Source organism: Mustela lutreola, chromosome 1, assembly GCF_030435805.1.
Source record: "Mustela lutreola isolate mMusLut2 chromosome 1, mMusLut2.pri, whole genome shotgun sequence".
Taxonomy (NCBI): domain Eukaryota; kingdom Metazoa; phylum Chordata; class Mammalia; order Carnivora; family Mustelidae; genus Mustela; species Mustela lutreola.
In genome coordinates this window covers 37,575,909-37,585,618 of record NC_081290.1, presented here as the reverse complement: position 1 = coordinate 37,585,618, position 9,710 = coordinate 37,575,909, and the positions used below count along the sequence as shown (strand labels likewise).

Here is a 9,710-nt window from a genome sequence, read left to right as displayed (position 1 = left end):
CTTGTAAATGTAATGGCATATAGAAGTTTATTTTATTTTATTTTTACAGTGATGAGTCTTTAACCCATATTGAATATGCATGTTATTTGAAGGATGTTTTGAGGCATCTCCAATGGTATTAAAAATATATGTGCCTAGATTATAATCCTGAAAGTTCATTATATGAGATAAATTCATTTGGTTCAGCGAGTAATTCAATCCATTGTGCTTTGGTATGTTAGGGAACAAAACTGTCAAAACCCTCTACTCTCTCTTTTTCTGGTGATGGAGTCTAGAGAAGATGTACAGAATACAGAAATAGCACTGTGCAAAGGGAAAGAAAAGAGAAAAGAGAAAGAACTGATCATCAGCCTTGGACCTCAGGTGGTTATAGGAGAAAAAGTATTTTGTGTCTGCCACACCTTTGTATCTTTCAATGACGCTTTTGTCTCTGGCACAGATCTTTCTAGCAAGGAAATCATCTGCCCATGTAACTGGTAGGATGAAGGTGAAGGCTGCTCAAGGTGAATCTTCTCCGTATGCTGCCATGCTGGCCACCCAGAATATGGACCAGAGATTCAAGGAGCCAGGCATCACTGCCCTCCACATCAAACTCCAGTCCACAGGAAGAAAGAGAACCAAGACCCTCTGAGCCTGGGTGCCAGTCAGCTCTCAGAGCCCTTGCTTGCTCAAGTATGAAGATCAAGGAGAATTGAGGATGTCATCTTCATGCCCTCCAATAGCACCTGCACTGTGGTCACCTTCTATGAACAGGATTCCTCAAATATATGTTTTCTATTAATAAATTGACTTCATGTAGGCTTAAAAAAAAAAAAACTTTACTCTCTTAAATCTCAGCAGAAGGGTACAACCAATAAATAACAGATATAATAAATGTGTATCATGTTAGAAAGCTATAAATGCTAAGGAACAAAATAAAAAGCAAAAAACGTAAGGTGATTTGAAATCTTGAATGGCAAGGGTATGGGCTGTTGTTAAGTTGCAATATTAAAAGGAGTGGTCAAGAGGCACCTGGGTGGCTCAGTGGGTTAAAGCCTCTGCCTTCAGCTCAGGTCATGATCCCAGCATCCTGGGATCGAGCCCCACATCGGGCTCTCTGCTCAGTGAGGAGCCTGCTTCCCTTCCTCTCTCTCTGCCTGCCTCTCTGCCTACTTGTGATCTCTGTCTGTCAAATAAATAAATAAAATCTTTTTTAAAAAATTAAGAAATATAAAAGGAGTGGTCAAGGTTAGCCTCATCAAGGTGAAATTTGAGCAAAGATTTGAGGGGTTAAAAAAGTTGGCCAAAGCAGGTGGCTAAGGGAAGAGTATTCCAGGCAGAGGCAACAAGGCAACATCCAGAGCAAAGTTTCCAAGGTGAGAGCATTACCACCTGTGTTTAGGAAAAAGCAAGCAGATAAGTGTGACTCTGTGAGGTAGTGGCAACAGGAAAGAGGTGTAGAAATTCTGGTTGGAAAGGTAATGAGGGAGCAGGCTAAATCATATAGAGCTTGAGGGGTGCTTGCATGAGCTTTAGCTTTTATTGAGTATAGTGAAGAGCCATTGCAGGATTCTGAGCAGAGAAACAATCTGCTTGGATGTCAGTTTAAAATGGATCATTCCACTGCTATATAAAGGGCAAATGATGAGATGAGGATAAATGCAGGGTGACCAGTTAGGAGACTATTGCAGTAATGCAGTGACAGCTGATGGTGGCTCAGATCAGGATGAAAATTGGTGGAGAGAGTCTTAAAAGTGGACAAATTCTGGATATAGTTTGACGTTCAAGTAAAAGGGCTTCTCATGGGATATAAGAAGGATATGTGCTAAAAAGGAGGACAAAAGATGACTCCAAAAGTTTTGGCCTGAAACTTCCAAGGATGAAATTTCCCATAGTTTAATGAGAAAAACTACATGAAGGAGGTTAGAGAAAGAAGATCGGGAGTGTGGCTTTGGATATTAAATTCATCTAGGAAGAACCCAAATGAACCATTGGATATAGGAGTCTGGAGTTCATGCAAAAAGTCTAGGCTGGAAGTCATCATCCTGCAGCTGGTTCTGCAAGTCACCAGCCTGGATGAAACCAAGAGATAGTATGTGGACCAAGGAGCACATGAAGCTTACCATGAAGAGGTCGGGATGAAGAAGAGCATTAACCAAAGTGCCTGCGAAGGAGGAACGAGAGAGCTAGGAGAGAAGCAGCACATGGTGGGTGTTCTTAGAATCCAAGTGAGGACCTCCGGCCGCGCTCCGAGCTCACCGAGCCTGCGACCGGTTCAAGGTCACCCGAGCTGCGAGCTTACTGCCGGCTCTGTCTCTGCAGCCGGCTTTCCCGTTCCAATACCCGCAAGCTCTGCGACACTCAGACACCCCGATCCTTCTGTGACCCTGCGGGACCTGAGGCCCCGCTGACCCCGTGTGGGCTTTGCACCGGGTTATATTAAAGGCTATTTTCCATAAAAAAAAAAAAAAAAAAAAAAAAAAAAAGAATCCAAGTGAGGAAAGTGCATCAAGATCACCTTGGTTAAAACTTAGGATGAAATGAGCTCAGAAAACAGGCCATTACATTTAGTTACATGGAGCTCATTCGTAAATTACCATGTTCATTCTGACAGTGTTCACTATTTTCTGTACATTACTGTTTTCCTTTCTAAGTGGAAGTTACTGCACCCAAAATTTCTGTCCCTAACCTCAGCAACTTCTTTCTTTCTTTTTCTTTATATCTTTTTCTTCATAACTGTGGTCTCTCTGGTATATGGGAGAATACCGGCTTTCTCTTAAGTCTCCTACTTAATTACTTATATTTTTGTTATATGCACTTCCTGCATGTGCTTTTTAATACCCATAATTTTTTAGATTTAATTTTTCCACATTTTATATAAGCTAGGGCTATGTTTGAAATTCACCTATTACTTCTTTTATTTCTTAGTCTATCTTGATATTTTTGTTATTTTTCCAGATTACTTCATATTCATGCTTTATTTCAGCTACTAAATTTTAAAAACTGTTTAGCATTAATCAACTTTGATATTCATTAAGGATTATAGGCAGTGAATTATTACTGTTATTGACAATAAAAATCTACTTCTCCCCAGTTGTTTTCCTGTTAGTTTGACAGCACAGCTATATTCTTCCTCATGCATTCATTTACTCTTCCAGAGAAAATAGTGCAATTTATACCAGAATTTTATTTCTAACTCCTCTTCATCAAAACCTCTACTTTATATGCAATTCCTGCTCTTTTCATTTGTGTTGAATATTATTGCATTATTTTTTGTTTCTTTTTTATTTCTGAGAATTATTGTGTTTTTATTTACCAACTCCAACTTTTATTGTGACTGACCTATGTAATTTCTTATTTATTTAGATTCATGTCATCCCGCTGTTGTAGGTGGCTCTATGTATATTAGAACTGCATTCCAATTTAGTCAGTGTTCTCAAGCCAATAAATGTCATGTCCCACTGTGAAAATGGAACTGATTAAAAAATGACTCTACAGGGCGCCTGGGTGGCTCAGTGGGTTAAGCCTCTGCCTTCGGCTCAGGTCATGATCTCAGGGTCCTGGGATCGAGTCCCGCATCGGGCTCTCTGCTCAGCAGGGAGCCTGCTTCCCTCTCTCTCTCTCTGCCTGCCTCTCTGCCTACTTGTGATCTCTGTCTGTCAAATAAATAAATCAAATCTTTAAAAAAAAAAATGACTCTACATTAGAGAATGCAAAAGGTGGCAGACAGAGGTAATATGTGCATTGAGAGTCAGGAATATTAAAAAAAAAAAAAAAAAGAGTTAAAAGGGTCAATTTACCAGACAATAAACCTGGAAAAGCCAATGCAAGCCCTTTTACGTATGCAAGTTCAAGATACTATATACGTCAGTCATATTCCTATAGAGTTCTCAAATCCTTCCCATTAGAATAGGTAAATATGTGTGCAACACACGCATGCACACTTGAACATCATGAAACAATAATGAAGCACAGCAGCATAAATTCATACATAGTCCTTGCTCTCACCTTGTCATACTCACCCTGTTTATGTGCACAAACATTTTGACTTTCAATACACCACTTATCTCAACAAACTGAATTATCAAATGACTCAAGGTAGTCATATTGCTTTGAAAAAATTTTTGAATGTCATTGAGCACTTTGTTGAACAGATTGTCTTCAAATGGTTTTTTGTTTGTTTGGTTTTTACTTTTTTATTTATTTTTTAAATTATGTTGTTGGTCACTGTATAGTATATTATTAGTTTTTGATGTAGTGTTCAATGATTCACTAGTTATTTATAATACCCAGTGCTTATCAGGGCACATGCGCTCCTCAAAACCCATCACCATGTTACCCCCTCCCCACCCTCTTCCCCTCCAAAACCCCAGACTGTTTCTCAGGGTCCATACTCTCTCAAACAGTTTTTATTTCCCAAATAAATAACAACCTGTATGGTATACTCTATAGTAATACATTCTGTGCTCTAAAGTCTTAGTGAAAGGGAAAATAGTTCTCAGAAATTATTAAACCAGAGATCCTTCTAAGGATTTAAAACACTTTAAGAAGTACTTCTCCTTTTAAGGAAACAAAACAACCATATTAAATTTTATCTGAATAATTACAAGAAGTTCAAAACTATTCTAGATATAGTAAACACTCAAAGAGAGAGATCCAACTACTTCGTATACGGTGATTTTCTGTTATCATCACGTTCTGGAAAATTTTTCTGGAGGCCCCCAAATGATGCTAGATCCCACAAAATGACAAATTGGATGTGCAATTTTTTTCAAGTATTTTCCTAAGATATTCTAATTTCTTCAGGATTTACAGAATTTGCTCTAAAGTAGCAGAGTAACAAAGTGCAGGGAGCATTAAATTGAGTCCTGAGACCTACATTCTGTCCCTGGTTGGTTCAACTAGCTGATTTTTCCAGCTGTTGCCTTGCTCCTCTATTACCCATTTACCCATTTCCTGATAGCCACTTCCTCAACACCCTGTGGGGAAAGACCTGCTTCTTACTGAATCTTATAATAAATAGCATTTTTTATATTGCAAATGAATGAATATCCAAACTTACCTCCCCCTTGATGCTGTCAGGTGCTATCAGATACCTACTAGTTTAGAAAAAAGGATGTTCTGTGTTTTTTGGCCCAGGTTCCTGTTGGGAGAGGTAATCAAAAAGATATGACTGCTGGTTGACCTTGAGCTGGACCCAGGTGATTAGAGGATCCTCACATCCTCCCCTGTCCTTAGAATTTAGGTTCCACTTGCCTTTCCTGCAGGCAGAGGCTGTTCCAAGAACATAACCTTGAGATAGTGATGCGGTATAGTGATGCATGTATACCTGCACGGTACACATGGCTGAATCCAGTTAAGGAACTCTATATAAACTTTGATTTGGACAGCACTGAGTCTGCACAAGCTTCTTATGTATGTTCTTTTGTTTATTAAAACTGCCACTTACCAACCTGGAGTGGCCCGCCCCTTTCTTTGTTCTTTTCCTGCCCTCCTCCCATGGGAGTTGGCTTCAGATTACATCTGAGAAATTCTGGAGAGGGAGAGGAACCAACAGCTCCAAAGATTTACTGCATTGGAATTTGTGTCTCCAGTTGGGAAATCAATAAAAGGTTGCCTTTGTTACTTGTTCTTAGTGTCCCTCCAGAGGTTTGTCAGAAAGTGTGACTTGGTTAGATACAACATTTGGGTATTTTTGGATTCCCAGTTATAAAACCATCTTAATACCAAAAGAAAAAATTTCAGCTTGTTTTCTAAAATTTGGAGGTAAGGCTGACTTCCAACTTTTCATGTTGATATATAGAGTTTTGGCTAAGTAAACATTTATCCAGGGATTAAGATTTCGCGCCCAAAGAGGTGAGACATGTTTTTGAGAATTCAGTTCTGAAATGAGAATATTGTATTTGTGTTACAGTCCCTCTGTAGAGGTTGCAGAAATATGGAAAGCACTAACATGATACTGGAACAACGTTGGAATGTGTTTGTAGAAAATAGCTTTGACATTGAAACTTGTTCTTAAAAGCCAGAAAATTCCTATTTAGAACATCATGGGTGGATACAGGGATGTGCGGATGGAAAACCCTAGCCAGTGTTTCATGGAAAGCAGAAAGCATGTTTGAGAAATGGGAATCACTTCCAAAAAATTAAAACCAAGTGTCCATCACTTTCATTTCAACTTCAGCCTTTGGGTAATTAACAAGCCTTTACATTTTCACAAGGTTTCTTTACTTTGTGGTGTATCACCATCTACTTACAGTCCCAAACAGAATGGTGAATTGTTTAAAACAATGATATGAGTTGTAGTCTTATGAAAATAAAAGTCTTTGTTATAGATGGCTAACTCAGATAAGAAAAACTTCTTTCCTCAGGGTTAGAATTCATTAACTACATTTGAAAATGAAATTCATTCAATAATAGAGAGGAGAAATATTTCAGGGCGTAAGAGAAACTCGTTAAAAAAAAACCTGTACTAGTTTTCATTCCCTACAATATGGCAAATATTATGGTTTATCATCCAAAAAATAAAAATAAGCTTTAGTTGAAAACCAACCTTATGAATTTTTTCAGGAGAGAGGTATTAGAACTCTTGTTTCCCTATGGTAGGAATCAAATGGCTTCCATTTCAAAATCATTTTTTTTTAATCTAGGAATTCTAAAGATGTTTTTATGACTCTAACAATCATATGGCCTTGGAATAAATCCTCCAGTCTCAGTACATACTGAAAATCTGAGTGTGATTTAAGCCCACTGTGAAATGATAGTTACCAGTTATAACTATATGAAGAGTTGGTAAGTCAGCTATAAGGAGAAACTTTTAAAGACCGACATGTTTAAAACTATAAAAACTCTCCAAAAGAATATTGCTAATAAATCAAAGATCCATCAAGTTTCCTTGAGTTTTCTTAAGGAATACTTTAGGAATAGATATCAAATGCTTATCTGGATTAGGTCAGGTCATCTGAAAACTACTTTGCTCTACCACATTAATAATAATGTGGTTATATATCCTTTGGTATAATGATGCTGATCTAAATTAAGGAGTTGTGTAAGGAAATGACATTTGAAAATTATTTTATTTGCGCTGGTTATATTGTTAAAGATACTTTCTTACTTCATTAAACAGTCTTCTATTTTTGACATCTACCAAAACTTACTAATCAAATGATACCAAGAAAGCACCTGTAATCACACAGATGTACAAAGTATTTTTTTTAAAGTATAAATTACACAGCTGTTTTATTTAGCCTGAAGCCACCCAGGGGACCATTAGGAGCATCTTAGTAAAGGGAAGATAGGAGAAGCTTCTTCTTACAGAGTATGGGCACAGGCTGAACAATTCTGAGGACAGATTAGGAGAATGGGTTGGATACTATGAGGAAGCAGAGGCAATTCAGTGATTGGGTATCTCAAGGATTTCCGGTTTTTTCCCCTGAAGCAGGAAATCACAATTGGAGGAACAAGGTATATGTAGTCATTGTAAGGAAGCAGAGATAACACAAGAATGGGATGTAATTCATTTTATGGCTATAAGATAACATTGTCTGAGTTCAGCAAGAAACTTTCTTTGGTCTTTGTCTGCAAAGGTGCTTGGTTTTGGTTAGGACAATCGCTGGGTGCAAGTATGGTACCTTCTTATTTCCACAGGAAAAAAAATTTTTTAGTTTTTCCCATTAGAGATATTTGTGTTTCTCCTCGACTATGGGTTCATTTTTCACCTTATGAGTACTGAAAATTGTATAAAGGACTATGGCTGGATTCCCTCAGTGATTGCTAGAAAGCTCAGATATTGATTTCCAACCGCTACTCTGTCAAGTTTTACAATATAGCACAGCATAAGCACATGCATTTTACACCAATGTAAAATCTGATTTTTTTCTACACCTTTCTTTTCACCCAATTTCCTGGCCTCTTTTATTTTAAATTTGTGTACATTGAACATCATATCAAAGAATTTTTTAGGTAGAGTCAGGAAGTAAATAAAAAGTAACCATCAAGCTTGGACTGTTTTTAGTTTATTAACTCAGTTGTGGTGGGAAGAAGGCAGAAAGCTTCTAAAAATGTAGATGGAGTCAGTGAAGAATGCTCTAAAACAGAAGCCAGTATCCTGAACTCTACCTGAGTCTAGTCTAGACTCCCTTATTAACTGGCCTTGTGACCTGCAGAGTCATTGAACTCTGTGGAGCATTATTTTCCTCAACTTTAATGTAGAGATTATGGTGCCAATATAATTCAGATAAAACAAGAAAGTCATCTGAAAGACTTCTGGTAATTTTACACACTATATGAATATTTTGTTAATAATCGAATGTCAAACGCTTAGTGCACGGAGGCATATTGTTAACACATTTATACTTATTTTTTTAAATATTTTCATTATTAACAACTTTAAAACCAATTTAAGATAATACATGAAAGCAGAAACAGTACAGGTTTCTGAATTTTCTAAAAATAGTAGCATCCAGAAATTTGTAAGACAAATGAAAAGCAATTAAGTTTTATGATGGACTTAAAACAGTAACAAAAACGTACTTTTTCTTGAAGTTGACTATAATAAAATCTTCATATTTCCTTCACTTTAGAAAGCAAGAATCACAATTATGCAATTATGTAAAATATCCCATGCTCACACATGCTAATTTATATTCTAAATCAATTATATGTTAATTTATTTCTTCTCTTTAAAAAGACTTTACACTATTCTATTAATTTCTTAATCTTTGGACTTAGGGAGTATAGTTTCCCTTGATAGAGAGGACTCCTGCTAGATTGTGCGTATGATCTTAATGAGAAAGCAAGCAAGCGGGTAAACTATCACAGAACACGATGCCCAACACATAGCATTAAAGTATCTATAAAGAAATATACTTTTGGCATATACTCCTAGATTATACAATGAGTATTGTATCCTAGAAAAGGTATCCAGGGACATGATGTGCTCATTCCAATGCTGCTGTCATTGGTCAAAATTTATGTGCAGTTCATTTTTGGTATTTGCTTTCAGTGACAGGTTAGAAGCAAAGTATGATAAGCATTTTCATATCAAACTCTTATTTCCATATCAGTCACACATTGTGTTCTTTCCCACGGTCACCTATCATATTTAATTAAAATGGCTCCAAATGAATGATCTTCAGTTGTTTACAATCCCCCTTTATGATATTAAGCTTTTGCACCATTGAAGACATGCAGAACTAGGCTCGGAAATACATTTCTTCCCCAGGGATAGCCATCCCAACCGGGGAACCAGGAAGTACATGTGCTCCTCTAGTTGGTAAATGGCCACCTTGCTTTAGAGTCACTGTGCAGACACACCCCAGAAGACTCCAAGCCAAGGGTGGATGATGGTCCAGTGAGACCAAAGAAAAGACCCAGAGAAAACAAGCAAGATACAGATTAGTTGGCGAGGAACAACCTACAGGGAATCCAGGAGCAGCCACCTGGACAAAGCATCGCTGTTGGGATCTATATACAACAAAGCTTTATACTGTAGCAACTTAGCCTAGCAACCATCTATAGTCCTTCCCTCCTTGCACCACCAGCATTCCAACGAGATCAAAGCCTTCCCTTCATTACAACGGAAAAGCTCCAGGTTGGCCACTCCCAAGCCCCTGACCCTGAATGCTAAACGTTTTCTTCTATACATTCTGCCTGATGGGAACATAGAGGAAGGACAGGATCTCTGCATTCTCAAGACAGTGATTAACAGGGATGTTCAAGGGTGTGTTTATACA

General features: G+C 37.6%; 1 pseudogene; it reads left to right on the top strand.

Annotated features, from left to right (window-relative positions):
* The first annotated feature begins 264 nt into the window (after positions 1-264).
* Positions 265-789, top strand: LOC131839307 (small ribosomal subunit protein uS11-like; annotated as a pseudogene).
* Positions 790-9,710: the final 8,921 nt, after the last annotated feature.